At 43.9% G+C, this 18,081-nt stretch overlaps 1 long non-coding RNA gene across 1 annotated transcript in view; it reads right to left on the bottom strand.

The window, feature by feature from the left end:
* LOC140068730 (uncharacterized) overlaps window positions 1–18,081 on the bottom strand; it is a 61,019-nt gene that overhangs the window by 36,565 nt on the left and 6,373 nt on the right. The gene's annotated exons all lie outside the window — the stretch shown is intronic.

Here is an 18,081-nt window from a genome sequence, read left to right as displayed (position 1 = left end):
AGTATATTATACCAGAGTTTTGCCATCTTTCCCACCCGGGGGACTGAACTCTTTATTAATTAATGGGGGAAAGAGGGGCTTATGATCACTATATTAATAAGTCCATATTAATTATGGAAGGGGTGTTGTGCTAAATATTATTTAATGATGAGGTTCTGTGCCACATTGTAATGAGGGGACACTGGAGATGCTTACCAATTAATCAGAGAGTGCTTATGCTGTACTTAAATGAAGGGCACTATACTGTAAATGACTGTGGTATATTTTGCTGCGCAGTGTGGAGATGTGCTGCATGGAGCTGAAGATCACCAATGGATCATTGCCAGGGGAAGTTGTTGTTCTGGACCTGATGGAGAAGAGTTGTCACCTGTGAGAGGTCTACCATGATGAAGATGTGGACTGTCCATGCAGCACATCTCCACACTGCGCAGCAAAATATACCACAGTCATTTACAGTATAGTGCCCTTGATTTATTAAAGGACAGCATCAGCACTCTCTCATTAATTGGTAAGCATCGCCAGCGTCCCCTCATTACAATGTGGCATGGTACCTCATCATTAAATAATGGGGCACATTGACTTACCCGTCCGAGCCGCGATCCCCGATCCAGAATGCCACACCTACCTATGTTGGGTCAAGGCTGTTCAGCTGTGGACTACCTCTAGACTACAATGTAAAATGACATAAATTTGGGCCATACCAAGCATACATGTATAGCCAAAAACTGCTGAGTATGCATGGGAACAAGTTTTACTACAGCGCTAGTTATGTTTAGGCTTTACTACCATAGTCCAATGGGTTTAGTATGGACCACCATCCACCATCCAGGCTTTTAAGCTATAGTCTAGCCCTAGGCTACAATGTAGAACCCTTGGCCATACCATGCATACATGTGTATGGGGGATTGGTAGAACAGCTTTTGGCCCAGAACTATTAAAGATGCACATACAAATTATGGAAAGAAGGTTTTACTGTAGCCATAGTTATTTTTAGGCATTCCCAGCACAGTTCAATGGTTCGGGACCTCTAGCATTGTTGTGTCCAGGCTGTTAATCTGTAGCCTAGCCTTAGGCTACACTATCAAACAACGGCATGAGTGTGCCATGTAGCCCTTAGTTTAAAACAGCAAGATTTTTTTTTTCCCATGAGGTCACCAACCTCTTGAAACTCTCTAAGACAAACTAAGTTGCTTTTGTTATCGACTACACAAACACCACGGTCAAACAGTCCGCTCGTTGCATAAATGAGCGCACACCCCCATATGCTGTATATGTCCGCGTCTCAAGCTTATGCTCATTTCCAAGGCAATTCAGTCCCTAATGAAGTTCGAGGAATATTCACACTGAAAGAATTTCCGGAAAGCCAAAAAGTAACACTGGGCAGCTGAGCGTCAGCACAAACAACCATAAAAATCTGCTGCCTGAGAAAGCAAACCTGAGCGCAAGCAGCACACAATAGCTGGGCAAATATAATTAGCAAATGAATTAATATTGTTCCGAACGGGCTAATTTCTGGGAATTTCGAGCACTCCTTATAGACAAAAAAAAAGGGGGGGCTCTTCCAAAGTCCCATTCTTCCCGTATACAAGGCCCCTGGTAAATTTGAATAAATAAGAAAGGCTCATATGACCTTCTAAACTTAAAGTGCATTTTACACGCCTGGACGCCCAGCGACAGAATAACCTGAGAGAGAGGGGGGAGATCCTGCGCAGAAGCCAGGGGGAGGGGGGAAGGGAATTGATTGCAATAGGATATACAAGTTCGGAGCTAATTTACATGGTAATTGCCAATCCATGGTCAGATTTAGCATCCCATGCAAAGACAGGAGACAAAAAATTAAAAAAAAGATGCCATGCGTTGTGTGATGGCGGAGGTGCTGACTATGACATTTCCTTTCTGCTGTCTTGATGCTACAATATAGCATTCCTGTTATTATTAGCCGGGAATTTTAACAGCCTTGCACGGACGGCAATTATGTTGCATACACACAAAACAATAGTCTCACATCGCAAATAAATCATTCGCCTCCCCCCCCATCCAGCTTGATGCTGGCTGGATTTCATGGTCTGGTGACTCTGTGTGACCCCTGTTGCACTGCTGTTCCGAAAGCTTCTAAGATAAAGTTGAAACTTGTTTTCAGGAGCCTGATTTGGAAAACTTCTAAAAAAAAATTTAGTAGTGGGGGGGGGGGGACTCATGTGCATCGACCTCCTTGGGTTTGCAGAGCAGCGCCGCCGTCATGCCAAGTATTTAATCGGAACAGCATGTTAATAGTTAACTTGTTTCCTAGAATGCATTCTGCAGGGGGCAGTGATGTTAGGGATGCGGTACATGGGCCTCATGGGTTCTTGCCATGTGATCTAGGTATTTACACACGTGTAGGTATCTTGTAAGTTTCGGCGCTGCGTCCAACAAAGTTTCAGATTGCGGTCATAGAGTTGATGGATAGTTTCGGTTGTGGACGGGGCCTTCATCAGGTGCCTTCATCATGTGATGTAGGCGACATTTTTATCACAATTTGATTTTATGTTGCTTTCCATTACTTGAAGCTTTTGGTTGTATTGCTATTACACTTTTTGTTGAAGAACTAAACTTTAGTCTGTACTGAACTTCAAAGCTGCATTCAGAATTCTACAAGTGGTGGTGAGTCACTTTATATATCATAATGATAAACTTTATTTCTATAGCGCCATCATATTCTGTAGCGCTGTACAAATCATAGGGAACGTATACAAACATAATATTACATTACAGAGTACAAACAGTCATATGGAACAATAGGAGTGAGGGCCATCACAAGAGCTTACAGTCTATGAGGATGAGGGGGTGACACAAGAGCTTACAGTCTATGAGGATGAGGGGATGACACAAGAGCTTACAGTCTATGAGGATGAGGGGGTGACACAAGAGCTTACAGTCTATGAGGATGAGGGGGTGACACAAGAGCTTACAGTCTATGAGGATGAGGGGGTGACACACAAGAGCTTACAGTCTATGAGGATGAGGGGGTGACACAAAAGCTTACAGTCTATGAGGAGTGACACAAGAGCTTACAGTCTATGAGGATGAGGAGGTGACACAAGAGCTTACAGTCTATGAGGATGAGGGGGTGACACAAGAGCTTACAGTCTATGAGGATGAGGGGGTGACACAAGAGCTTACAGTCTATGAGGATGAGGGGGTGACACAAGAGCTTACAGTCTATGAGGATGAGGGAGACACAAGAGTTTACAGTCTATGAGGATGAGGGGGTGACACAAGAGCTTACAGTCTATGAGGATGAGGGGGTGACACAAGAGCTTACAGTCTATGAGGATGAGGGAGACACAAGAGTTTACAGTCTATGAGGATTAAGGGGGCATAAGAGCTTGTAAAACTGAATAAAATAATTTATTGAAAATTAATTCAACTGCTTGAATGCTTGAACCAGCCATCACCCGCCATCTTATATACAAAGTCCAAGGTGAAAGTGACTGCAGAGAAGCCTGGAGATTGGAATATATCTAGGACAGTCAAGATTAGGACAGTGAGTGTGATACGCTGCCTAAAGAGATGGGTTTTAAGAGCATGTTTGTAACTTTGGAGGGTGGGAATTAGTCTGATAGTCCGGGGAAGGGCATTCCAGAGAATTGGTGCAGCTCAGGAGAAGTCCTGGAGACATGCATGAGAGGTTCAATTTAAGGTAGTGATTAATCTAACATCACTGGCAGATCGAAGAGCACGGGTTGGGCAATAAACTAATAAAAGCGAGGAGAGGTACAAGACTTTGTGGATGAGGGCTATAAATTTAAACTGAATTCGGAATTAGACTAGCAGCTAGTGCAGTGATTGGCACAAACTGGAGGCATCTGTGTAGCGTTTGGTCTGAATAGATAGAATAGATTGTAGAGGAGAGAGTTTAGTGAGTGGAAGACCGAATAGTGGAGATACAGTAGTCTAGGAGAGAGTGAATCAGAGAAACAATGAGCATTTTAGAGGTATCAATTGTAAGAAAAGGGCAGATTCTGGTAATGTTCCTGAGATGCATGCGGCAAGAGCGAGCAACAGATTGAATGGTGCAAAGGAGAGGTCGGAGTCCAGAACAACCCCATGCATGGTCTGTTTTTATAGCATATTTTATGTGTTAATGGTTTTATTGGTTTTAAACTGTGTTTTTTTAGTGTCTCGCGAGAGCTTTATAAATTGGCGCACACTGGAAAGCATCTGAAATGACTTGAAATTCATAAAGTTGTAAAAGAACTTGGTAGACTTGCTTTTGGTTGGTCTTATTTTGCGCCAAAAATGATGCCAATAGAAGTGTCAGAGAAACAAGTAAAGCAGGAAAAGTGTTGGGATTCACTCACCCAAACTGAGAAACAAAAGTCCCCCTGGACCACAGCGGATGATGATGTAAGCCAGCACCTAGGACTGGATTCTAAGTGGCACCCGGTTTTCACCAGAGCCTGCCGCAAAGCAGGTGGACTTGTCGTGGCGCCACCAAAAATGTTGTGTTGTCATAAGAATCAATATTAACACTAAAGCTTCATTACAGACACCTGTGATAACTGTTACAGCTGATCATTGTAGCCTAGGACTAAAGTACAGTAAAGAACCAATATCCAGAGGTCCGTTTGTAACTAGGGGTCGTATGTAAGTCGAGTGTTCTTAAGTAGGGGACCGGCTGTACATGGATTTATACCAGCAGACGGAGGCATACTTTTGCCTCAGTCTGCACAGTATACATTGAAGCAAGCTCGGTCTTTCCATCGTGCTGAATGGCTTGTACACTCAGTGGAGGCCTTTGAAGTCTATGGAGGCGGATGCAGCAGTACTGCATCTCCTCCTGGGCTCTGCTGAGCATACGCTGAGGACGTCACTGTCCTTATAAGGAAACACCCTAATAATCTGTAGCAGGCAATCACTGACTGCTGCCAATGTTCACTCCTCCCTGTGAATTCAGGGAGAAGGAGGAGACAAGCGGTGATGGATACATCTGTGCCTTACAATGTATGGATAAACTGAGATGTGAGTGTAGCCTATGGATGAAGATAAAATCCCTTCTTTATTCAAAAATGTATAAATGTGGTCTAGGTCTAGTATGTGCCCCCCACACACTAAGCAGCTTTCATTCTCCTGATCACTTAGGGTCCCAGCGTTCAGACCCCAATAACCTGTTGATAGGAAATAAATCATAGATGGAGCTAAACTTTTCTTTTACTCATAACCCATTTAAAACCTTGCAAATTTTAATATGTTTTCCGAACAATTGGTCGATGTGTTTTCTTTGTGAAAAAAAAAAAATGTGGCCAGATGCCAACGACAAGATTCTTCTAGCGAGTTCACCCTTGGATCGTGCAAAATCACCGAGGTTATAATAATAGTCCTGCTGTTTCGGCTCTCACAGGTCAAGTATCAGATTCTACCTTTTGTGTTTATCCTTGAAGATTCCCCCACCTGCAGCCAAAACTATTTCTGATGTTGCCTCGGGGTGAGAATTCCTCCAAGACTTATTTTTCACTGGAACAACATGCAGTTAATGATTGAGAGATCCTTCATGTCGGCCATATTTTTCAAGATAAAAAAATTAGTCGATATTATCTGTGATTTTTGTTTTCCTGCTCTGATAAGATCTTAAAAGAAAATTAGCGATGACTATTATAAAGAAATACGTTTAATGTCTTAGGTATTCGTTTACTCAGAGCTCAGCAGGAAGAAGCATTGGGATGGAGGCCATAAAATGTTGGATCCACAATGAGGTCACGTGTAGAGGTGGTACAACCAGTCACCTTTATCATATTTGGCTTTGCTCGCCCCATTAGTTGTGCTTGACTGATCCCCTTTTCCTGCTTTCTTTTCAGCAGGCTGTGTCAGCGCAGCACATAGGGGCTCATTTACTAAGGGTCCGTGGTCTGCTCTATTGTCGGAATATCCAACGATTTCCAATGTGGCCCTCATTTAGAAGGGTTTCTGGCGCACGCAATCGGATTTTGGTGCATCTGCGCCGGCTTTCACGCGACAGAATTCGGGGGGCGAGCTGCCGGACAATCCAACTGATCCGGACAAACCGCGGGACTTAACTTTCAATTTGTGTCGCAAGATCAAGCACTTACATGCACCAGGAAGAAGGTGAACTCCGGCGGACCTGAGCGGGGAAGCAATACATGCGGGAATTTGGGCGCACAATCTTCTTGAATCGCGGCAGATGTGCATTCCAGTCGGACAATGGGGGTCATTTACTAAGAGCCCGATTCGCGGTTTCCCTGTATTGCCCCGGGTTTTTGGCGCACGCGATTGGATTGTGGCGCATCGGAGCCGGCATGCACGCAACAGAAATTGGGGGGCGTGGCCGAATGAAAACCCGACGGATTCGGAAAAAAACGCCACATTTTTTTTAAAAAAGGTGTCGCTGGACACGCACTTACCTTCACCCAGCAATGGATCGTGAACTCCGGCGGACCTCGGCAGACTTCAGCGCAGCAGCGACACCTGGTGGACGTCGGAGGAACTGCCTTAGTGAATCGCCGGAAAACCCGAATCCACCGCAAAGAAGGCGCCGCTGGATCGCGAATGGGCCGGGTAAGTAAATCTGCCCCAATCTTCTTGAATTGTGGCAGATGTGCATTCCGGTCGGACAATGCACTTTCGGGGATTGCGCAGGACAAGTGCGTTAATGTGCCCCATAGCATTACTATCCACAGCATACATTTTTGGTAATTTTTCCAACTATTCTGTTACTGTTTGGACAATCACTCCACCCATTCTCTGCTAACAATGTACTGTCATGAAAAAAAACCATCGGTTTCATGACATAATAGAAAATCTTGACTAGATGTTTTTCTATTATGTCATGAAACCAAAGAATTTAATTTAAGGATGGATTTTTTTTTCTCATGACAAAGTCATGTGTGAAAAGCAAAGAGCTTGTAGGACTCCATTTTCAGTAATAACTTGAAGTCTTTTCTGCCGTACAAGCCCTAAAATAATCACAACTACTTGCAAAACGCCATGAATTACAATTCCTCTTTACGCCATCTACCAATGGGATGTGAAGGGGACGCACCCAATTGCGGAGAAGACCAGAATGGGACGTTCCTGGCCCGTCCCATGTGCTCTAGCTGTAGCCTGAGATTGTTCATACCTGAACGGGGACTAAAGTGCAGTACTACACCAGGCGGGGCATAAATGTATCCATGTTTTCCCTTAGGAAACAAGACAGCTGTCCTTGGATACAACCAACCCCCACTATTGCAGTATGCGGAATTGGTGCGTGGCCAACCACCTGTATTCGGCATTCATCACCACAGTATAGTTGTGGATGATGATGTATAAACTATCTGTTTCCTTGTGCATCACTCCAGCAGCGGTGGTCGTATCCAAGGACAACAATCTAATTTCTATGGGACCATATGACTTCATTCATGGGAAATAATCTTCACACAGGAGCATTTTGTTTCATAAGATTCAAATGAATAAATGTATGTATAAGGCAGGTGAATTAAATTAAACGTGAATGTCCAGATGGTATTAACCCTTTACTAAATACACATTGGTGATTTTTTATTGAACTTGAACTTTCTTGAACTTGAATATTTATAACGTTAATTGTAGTTCTTTAGAGTCTGAGATGTAGTTCTTTGGTGTTTAGCTATTACTTTGAGCACCGCTTACTCTGACTTTGGGGCAAATTTTTTGAGACATCTACTCATGGGAAAATTATAAACTGTCTTGTTTTCCATTTGTGAATAATTCTTCTCACTGTAGAATGTGGACTTCCTATTCTTTGGCATATGGTCTCATTACCATTCCCAGAATAAAGGGAAACTTTTCCAAATTTTCTTAGATCATTGCTGATATTTGCCTTTCTCTGCATTGTTTTAACACATTCCTGAATTCTCCAGAGCAGAAAACTTCCAGGACTCTGCTTTCACAGAGTAGGTCCCACTTGCTGATGATCAATTAATCAAGGACATTTGATTATCAACAAGAACCTGCTTCTAAACTTCTTGATTTTATATTATCATACACGGTTTAATACATTTTTGTTCAATATACCGAGACCCTCCTTTATGAAAATTCAGAGGCTGTTATGTTGTTCACGGGCACTTCCCCCCTCCAACTGCATTCTGTAATCTCACATAGTCAAAGGGGGACACTTGCTCCTGCACAGGGTAACAGTCTTTGAAGCTTCAGTATAAAGGGGCTCTAGTAAAGCCCCCATAGGCCTTCAGGCTCCTTAGAATCATTTTAAAAATTGATTTTAAAAGGAAGAAGGTCATGGATAACATATATACAAAGAAATCACAGTTATGGTGCTTGGATTTAGTTTATCATGCTTGATTTTGATGGTAGATTTCCTTTAACACTCTATGCAGCTTTGTATGGGTAAAATTAATAATAATAATAATTCTTATTTATATAGTGCACACAGATTACGCAGCGCAGCATGACAAATTGGTCCCTGTTTCCATGGGGCTCACAATCTAATCAACCTAACCGTGGGGGTCATTTACTAAGGGCCCGAATCACGTTTTTATGGCGGGTTACCCAAATTTTTCCGTTTTGCGCCGATTTTCCCTGAATTGCCCCGGGTTTTTGGCGCAAGCGATCGGATTGTGGCGCATCAGCGCCGGCATGCACGCAACAGCGTGGCTGAACAAAAACCGACGGATTCGGAAAAAACGCAGCATTTTTTAAAAAAGTGTTGCTGGACACGCGCTTACCTTCACCCAGCAATGGATCGTGAACTCTGGCGGACCTCGGCGGACTTCAGCGCAGCAGCGACACCTGGTGGACATCGATAGAACTGCCTTAGTGAATCGCCAAAAGACCCAAATCCACTGCAGAGAACGCGCCGCTGGATCGCGAATGGACCGGGTAAGTAATCTGCCCCAGGATGTTTTTGAGTGCGGGAGGAAACCGGAGTACCCGGAGGAAACCCACGCAAACACGGAGAGAGCATACAAACTCTTTGCAGATGTTGACCTGGGTGGGATTTGAACCCAGGACCCCAGCGCTGCAAGGCAGAAGTGCTACTCACTCAGCCACCGTGCCGCCCTAAAATTGCTGACAGTTTCCCTTTAATGTCACCTTGTAAACCTAATAATTATCATTGTGATCACACTGAGACGTGCAACCTCTTGCGACATCACAACTAAAAAATTTTATTAAGCTTCCATGCAATGAGATAAATTTTTGGCTAGGTGAACAATTCTTTTTGTTCATGTAACTTGCCTGTGATTGGCTGTTGTAAGACCAATATCACCATCTAATACTAGTCATAGGGTTTTCTCCTGGTACCAATCATTGCCTGTTATAGATCTTCTCATTGTACCGTATATTATGTACCACGGCAAAAACTCTTGAAAGTAGGGATTGTGTTGCTTACCCCACAGGTGGTAACAATCACATATACAGTAGCCGTAGCTAAATATTTACTTATCCCATCATGTGTGAATGAGGGTGGAGGGGAACCCCAAATACTAAACTCTTTGCCTATTCACGCCATAGTAAGGGTCTCTCACGTTATAGGTCATGCGCTTGCAACCATGTCAGCGCTGGGGGTACGTGGTACATTCTTTCTGCCTTGTAAAGCCGCTCGTTTTTCAGCCTCCTCATTGTATAGAAGTGCTCTGCACAAAACTTTATGAGGTATACACAACTTTTTTATGGGATCACAGTAATTTGGGACAATAGTCGCCTTTGTCTCTGTTTATTGCTATTACTTTTGGGAGGGAAAATACCAGAAGGCATGCAGCTGTTGACCCCTGTTAGCCATGAACTGTGATTAATTGATCTCTGCAAGTGATGCCATAAAGTTAATAGTATAGATTTCCATACATTACTGCACAATATCCAATTAGCTGGTGCCCTTGTAGCATCACTTTACTAAAGGGCTTCCAAATTGACATTCTTACAAAAGTCTGCACCAAACAACAACGCTCGGTATTCTTAATAGATGGTTTTGGAATTTGTACAATTTTCATTAGTAGCCTGTTTGTACGTTTATGACTTAGACTTTATATTTAGTATAGGGTAAAGGCTCGGGACACAAGCCCCCGACAGTGATGTACCACTACTAATCCATTCCATTGTTCAAGGAGCCTGGATTGTTCTACTAAAACATAGAGGGGCAGATTTACTTACCCGGTCCATTCGTGATCCAGCGGTGCGTTCTCTGCGGTGGATTCGGGTCCTCCGGCGATTCACTAAGGCAGTTCCTCCGACGTCCACCAGGTGGCGCTGCTGCACTGAAGTCCGCCGAGGCCCGCCGGAATGCACTGAAGTTCACCGGCCTATTCCTGGTGAAGGTAAGCGTGAGTCCCGCAACACTTTTTTTTTTTTTTTAACGCGGCGGTTTTTCCGAATCCGTCAGGTTTTCGTTCAGCCACGCCCCCGATTTCCGTCACAATCCGATCACGTGCGCCAAAATCCCGGGGCAATACAGGGAAAATCGGCGCAAATCGGAAATATTCGGGTAACACGTCGGGAAAACCAGAGGACACCAGACCCCTGACAGTGAGCTTAGCTAATGTTACAGGAGCCTGGACTGTTCTACAAAAAATAGAAACTTTCATATGAGGCTGAGGACACACACCCCAAACAGGGAGGTACCACTGCTAGTCCATCCCAAAGTTTAAGGAGCCTGGACTGTTCTACTAATACATAGATACTTTTAGGAAAGGCTGAAGAAACCAGACCCCCGACAGGGAGGTACCACTACTAATCCATTCCAATGTTCAAGGAGCCTGGACTGTTCTACTAAAACATAGAGACTTTCAGTAAAGGCTGAGAAACCAGACCCCCAACAGTGACCTTAGCTAATTCATCCATATATTCCAGGAGTCTGGGGTGTTCTACTAAAAATTTAAACTTTCAGTAAAGGCTGAGGACACCAGACCCCCAACAGTGAGGTACCACTGCTAGTCCATCCCAATGTTCAAGGAGACTGGACTGTTCTACATAAAAATTAGAGACATTCAGTAAAGGCTGGGAACACCAGCCTCTAGCAATTAGGCACCACTGCTAATCCGTCTCAATGTTCCAGGAGCCTGGACTGTTCTACTTAAAAAATAGAGTCTTTCAGTAAAAACTGAAGACACCAGACCCCCGACAGTAAGGTAACACTGCTAATCCCTCTCAATGTTCCAGGACTGTTCTACTAAAGAATAGAGACTTCCAGTAAAGGCTGAGAACACCAGACCTGGCAGTGAGGTACCACTGCTAATCCATCTCCATTTTCCAGAAGCCTGGACGGTTCTACTTAAAAATCGAGACTTTCAGAATTGCAAGAAAAAATGTGCAGATATGACACAAGCATAGTATTTAAGGTGGAGGCCCTACTACATATTTTCATGGTGAAGATTAAGCCATTTCATCCTTTCTTCCTTGATAAAAAGAGTTAAGACCAAGAACATGCTTCATGTTGGTGCAGGTAGTTATTCTAGCTGCCATATTAGGGTCAGGAAGTAATTTTTCTTCAATTTGGGCCAATTGGTATCACTCCTGTAGGATTTTTTTTTCTCTGGATCAATACTCTGACTTATAGGTTGGACTTGATGGACCAGCATCTCTTTCTAATCGTATCTACTATGAAACATAAAGTTACATGCAAGTTTCCTTTATTGGCCCAAACACAACAGCATGTGGCTGGTCTTTGTATGGAGATGCAAGGGCACTATGTTAGAAGTGTAAATGATGATTTGAGGAGAGTTTTGGGTTAGTATCCAATGGAGCCTGACCACTTCTTGGTGAAACATCTACCTTAAGGTCAACAGAAGAATGTTGGACCTACATGATTAGACCACTGGGTGCCAAAGGGGTTTCTTCCTCTACAGATGTCTAACCTGTATTTGGTTGCCCAAGGGTCTAAAGGTTCCCGTGCACATTGAACAAAAGTTAATGAAATTGCAAGGACCATTCTAAATAGAGATAGTCCACTTCCCTAGTTCTCCCAATCAGAAGGCTGCACATGTGTCAGTAGATCGATGAATCCACTTGAAGAAGCTTGAAAAAAGATCAACTTGTTCCCAATTTCCACCTGGGCATTGGTCAGCCAAAGAACTGTCGAGGAACTGACTGGAGTTACAGGGGTATGAGAGATCTGAGGGGTGTGAACATTAAATTTCTATGGGGGTCTACGAAGAAGGGCCAGATGCACTATGAAGAAGTTCTAGCTGGTCATCTATGGTAGGGAAACCTAGTCCCCCAGCATACCCCAGCACTTGTATCCTAATACCATGTGTCCTCCATTCTACTCAGTGCTATTAGTGATCCTAAAAGAACCAACTTAGAGCCCCTGATAACATCATATAAGAGAAATACTAGACACAAGACTACTCCTACTTAATCTTATGGTTACTGCAACGTTCTCTGCACCTCCAGGCAGAATTCCATATGTGTGAATGGTATTAGAGTCTCTTTTTACAAACACCGGGTTTGTACTTGAGCTTTACTGCCCCTTTAACACATTTACACCATTAGCTATGAATAATGGAACTAAGGGGGAAGTCAGCTGTCTGAAAAACTAACATTTGGCTGGAGAAACGTGACATGACCCATGTCAAGAGAACTGGCTCTGAAACTACAAATCACCTATTGATAGACACGTAAGATGATCCTTCATGGAATGGGAGAGGGCTGTTAGTCTTAGGTAGCTCTGGGTAATGAACAGAGTGGAAAGAATCTAGATCCCTCCTGTGTTTCATGAATTTACAGCCAACAGATGACCTAAGAGACTGTATAGTCTTTGGATCACTCTATCACTTCCTGTCATCCTGACACTGATCCCATAAATCATCTCATCTGAGGCAGTGGTCACGTACACAAGGGATGTCATGGATGAAGACCTCAACTGGAGTATAAAGTGGCGTGACCATTTTAGGCCCCTCATGAGCATCCAGCATGGTCCAGAATAAACAATTGTAGGACCAGAGGTCAAGCTGGAGCATCATCTGACATGTGTTGTGTCTAGCCTCAAAGGTCAAGCAGGGGATGGGGTCATGACACGGGGGGTTCTCTCTTTGGGGCTTGGATCATGTCTTCTTGAAGACATGTCCATTCCCTAAGAATATGACTCCAGTATTACGGACAAACTAACCAGCCATACAAACTCTTAAAAATCTAAACATCTTAAAAATATATACCAATGCTCATTGTTTTGAGACTAAATAATTGAAAGGGCCTTCAGTCTACAGCCTGATCCAGGCATAGCGCTACTGGAAGGGTCTCCAAGACAAAACTGTATCGGAGAAGGATCGGAGAAGCAAGCTCTGACCTTCAAGACCTCCTGGAAGTTGTAGTTCTTGATTCTACCCTGGGATCCCTTTAGCTTTACATATATACCCTTCAATATCCCAATTCTGGTAAAATAAGACAGAATTTGGTGACTTTCATTCTTCTATTCTCATACAGTAATGTGAAATCGGAGACCAATGCAGGAACCAGACAAAGATTTTGATTAAGCGACAATCCTGCCTACAGACATATTCCCGGACAGAGAAGTTATAATCCTCTAGAAACACAGACATAATTTGAGTGACACCATAATCCTGTCTAACAATAGCCCCGGTCTGTGTTTATACTCGTAGAAATGTGATCCTCATTGTAGCCTGATGGAGGAAGTCATACATAATATCACCAGAATTAACACCGTGTATGTAGATTGAACCATTGTATAAAGCCTCAGAGATGTTGGGTTTATAAATATATAAAATGACAATTATATTATATCCAGCATGTAATGGCTACTAGTGCAGACAACATAAGCTCCATTCATGCCCAGTGGCTATTTCGGGTATTGCAGGTGAGCTCTGTCACCTGTTAGTGTCCTTTAAAGGGTTTTTTCAGGATTTTTTTGTAAACCCCACTTGGCGGGGTTAAGAATGAAGGTTCTCTCCTGATCCTGGCTCCCGGTTCCAGGGTTAGAGCAGTCTTCAGTTCCCCGACACTGCCATACAAGCCAGCAATCTTATATTCTAATAGGCCTCACTTCTGCTTCTGCAAAGCTGGAGCTGGGAGCCCCTGTGGGGTTTTCCAGGATTCCTAGTAAACCCCAGAAACTTTCTGGTTAAAAAAACTTTGCATACCTTAAAATCCTTATTTAGGGTTTTTTAGGCTCCTATACTAATACAAGCAGTCCCCGACTTACAGATGACCCCTAGTTACATACAGACCTCTCGGCCCCCTGTGACCTCTGGTCAAGCACTCTGGATGATGGTAATTTATTGAATTTTAGCCGCAGGCTGCAATTATCAACATAAGGCCTCATTCACATGACTCTAATAGGGGCCGTGATGAGGACGCACAATTTACGCCTAGATCACGGCCCTCATTGAGGTCCCAGTCGCAGTGCATTGAACACCATGACCAAGGAGGGTGGCCGCAGCCGCTCATCATTCAATGGGGAGGGGAGGGTTCAGGAGCACTCACTCCTCTCCCTTAATCCCATAGCCTTGTGCTTGCCCGGGATCTGTTCCGGACCAGCACACGGCCGTGTGAATATATTCTTCTTTTCAAGACAACCCAAAAGTTGCCCACAGCTGGCAGAAAAGATAATTGATTTGGATTTGCCGGAGGTCAAAGTGCTGGTTCGGGAGTCCGGCCAAGCAAACCGCTTCGGGCAGCTATGGTTTTCCAAAGAAACTAACAGACGGCGGTTAATTTTTTGATGTTGTTAAGATGACCAGCAATAACTGTGACCTTTTCTATAGAAAGTCTTGTGTCATCCCTTCCTTATAGTTATGTGTAGTTAATACGTTTCATGGGGATAATGTTATGGGTTTGGTTTATGAATCTTAACTAAAGTGCCTTAATGTGGAATTATGAGGGTAATCTTTACTACCTCCCAATCTACACTTACACAATATACTAGACTTACATACAAATAAAACCTAAACTGATTGTCCAATTTTCATATAAATTCTATAGGTGGACTGAAGCTGTAAAAAAAAAAAATAAAGAAGTACTTACCTCCTCCGGCGCTCCTGGTGTCCTGCACCGCCATTGGTCAGAGCGTTGCCATTGTTTATTAACGGAGGCACAGTACCTCAGCTATGGTAACTTCTGGCTGGAGGAGGTGAGAACTTAATTTTTTAAACAGCCCCCACCCCCCTGCCTACGTATAGAATTTTTATAAAAATCAGACAACCCCTTTAAGTAATCCGGGGACTGCCTGTAATTACCTATGCACTGGTTATTATATAGGTCGTATTATATAGGTCGTATATTACTCACATTGGTATTAACGAAAATTAGAGCTCGTCCTGCAAAAAATTAAACCTGACAGAGCTCTGTGCACCAAACTTTTAGAAAGTTACAGGTGTCAGAATATGACACTATAAGGTCACAGCAAAAATATGTCCTGTATATACACAAGTATAAGCTGACCCGAATATAAGAAGAGGCACCTAATTTTACCACAAAAAACTGGGAAAACTCATTGACTTGAATATAAGCCTAGGGTGGGAAATGCATTGGTGCCAGCATCCCCCGAGTATATAGGCAGCCAGCCCATGCCTCCTAGTATATAGCTAGCCAGCCCCTACCCCTAGTAAATAGCTAGCCAGTCCCCTGCCCCAAGTAGAAAGCTACATATCCTCCTGTCCCCAGTATATAGCTAACCAGCCACCTGCCCTAGTATATAGCTAGACAGCCACCTGTCCTTAGTACATAGATAGCCAGCCCTGTGCCCCCAGTATATAGCTATCCAACCCCTGTCCCCCAGTATATATCTAGCCAGCCTCCTGCCCTCCAGTATATAGATAACCAGCTACATGCCCCCAGTATATAGATAGCCAGCCACCTGCCCCCAAGTATATAGCCAACCACCTGCTCACTAGTGTATAGGCAGCCCATGCCCCCAGGTAAATAGTCAGTCAGCCCACCCCAATATATAGCAAGCCAGCCCCCTGCCTCCCAGTATATAGCTAGCCCCTGCCCCAGTATAAAGCCAGCCAGCAGTATATAGCCAACCCCTAATATATAGCCAGTCAGCCCCCAGTATATAGTCAGACCCATACATAACCAGCTCCTGTATATAGCCAGCCATCTGCCAATATATAGCCAGCAAGCCAGCCCCCAGTATGCCCAGCACATAAAAAAATATTACTTACTTCCGGCAGCGACAGGTCCTGCGCTGACCACGCACACACTATGATGTCACAGGCGGCTGAAGTCATAGAGTGAGCATGGCCAGAGTGTACGGACATGCTGCTTGCAAAAGTAACAACAGGATCTGCAGGGGCCGTCTGAAAGTTTAGTAATGACTTCAGTTTTTTTTCCACTTGAGTATAAGCCGAGTTTGGGTCTTCAGCACAATTTTTTGTGATGAAAAACTCGGCTTAAACTCAAGTATATATGCTAAGTGTGTAATCTTCATGATCGTACAGACCCAAAGTATAAGGGGGGGGCGTCATTGGAAGTTTCCACTCAAGACGATGTGCAAAGCATTCGCTGTATGTCTCACATTTACTGTATAGAAGAGAACGGCATGTCCTGTCCTCGGGTCCGGGAGGAAAGCTTTTACTAGATAACTATGCTGTGATGAGTTTATCAGAAGTGCGGAGGCTCTCTCCAGATGCTGGGACATGACGTATATGATCTATACCGTGTGCCAAGTATCATAAATCATATGTCAGGCGTATCATGGTATATATACAGTATATCTACCAACCTGAAGCTCAGGTATTGAAGAATAACATATATAACTACTGGATAGGGGAAAGGGGCGATACTCTATAGGTCGCCTCATGTAGCAGAGAGTTTAGGTTCACCACCGGTTACACCCTAAAACAGACCTAGGTGTTGTCAATAGACCAGAGGTAAATTTTAGCTCTTTTGGGATTTTTTGCACCAACTGAGACGAATAATGAAAACTGAATTGATCTTGGGCGACCCCTTTAAGAAATGTATAATGTGTGTAATGGGCTTTGGAGTTTTTCATAGTATAACCCTCCCTCCTTCAGCCCTACTGTAGGTTGCAATTGGGTAATTATTGTCTTGCTGACTAGCGTGTACATGCACAGTTAGCCGGGCTCTGTTATCTGGCAGCAAATAACTATGACCCAGAATAACTAAAACTGTGCATCAGAAAAGCTGGCACATGCGTAATAGTTGCTTACTGCTGTGAAGAGGAGATCTGGCTTTCTGGAAAGGTATAGCGTAGTTTCTTGAGCCGTGCATGCGCCTGATGAATTGCGAGGTCAGGGCTGAAGAAGAAAGAGTTGGGAAGAAGCAATGGTCAGGGCTGTAGATGCGAGAGTTAGGAAGAAGCAGGGGTCAGAGCTGTAGAAGCAAGAGTTAGGAAGAAGCAGGGGTCAGGGCTGTAGAAGCAAGAGTTAGGAAGAAGCAGAGGTCAGGGCTGTAGAAGCAAGAGTTAGCAAGAAGCAGGGGTCAGGGCTGAAGAAGCAAGAGTTAGGAAGAAGCAGAGGTCAGGGCTGTAGAAGCAAGAGTTAGAAAGAAGCAGGGGTCAGGGCTGTAGAAGCAAGAGTTAGGAAGAAGCAGAGGTCAGGGCTGTAGAAGCAAGAGTTAGGAAGAAGCAGAGGTCAGGGCTGTAGAAGCAAGAGTTAGGAAGAAGCAGAGGTCAGGGCTGTAGAAGCAAGAGTTAGGAAGAAGCAGGGGTCAGGGCTGTAGAAGCAAGAGTTAGGAAGAAGCAGAGGTCAGGGCTGAGCAGGGACCATGGCGGCTCACCAAAGAGGCGCATCGGGAGTGAAGCCAATGCCCCAGGTGCACCAAAAGTCTAATTTACAAAACATTTCAAACCTCTATTTACTCCATAATTATACTTCACTTTGTGATAATAAAGGTCAAGGTTCAACAAGAGGAGCTCTGGTTGGTAGTAGAAGCCAGTGTCAAATTAGGGTTCCTTTGGCCTACCAGATAAAATTAAGACGTCCAATTTTTATCCCCTCCTTGGAAATAGACCCTTCTATTTTCCAAATTACTTTGTCTTCTGCTGCATTTGCGTGTTCCAGTATTGGGTTGGAGCCTGGGCCCACCAGAGGATCCTTTGTGGGTCGGTCCAACACTGGTAGACTCGCATGAACACTAGAAATTGTCCTACAAATAAGATTGATGGAAAATAAAAAAAAAAGTAAGGGCTCTTGG

Source organism: Engystomops pustulosus, chromosome 7 (assembly GCF_040894005.1).
Source record: "Engystomops pustulosus chromosome 7, aEngPut4.maternal, whole genome shotgun sequence".
Taxonomy (NCBI): Eukaryota; Metazoa; Chordata; class Amphibia; order Anura; family Leptodactylidae; genus Engystomops; species Engystomops pustulosus.
The sequence above is the reverse complement of the archived record's forward strand: the minus strand, read 5'-3'. Positions and strand labels throughout refer to the sequence as shown.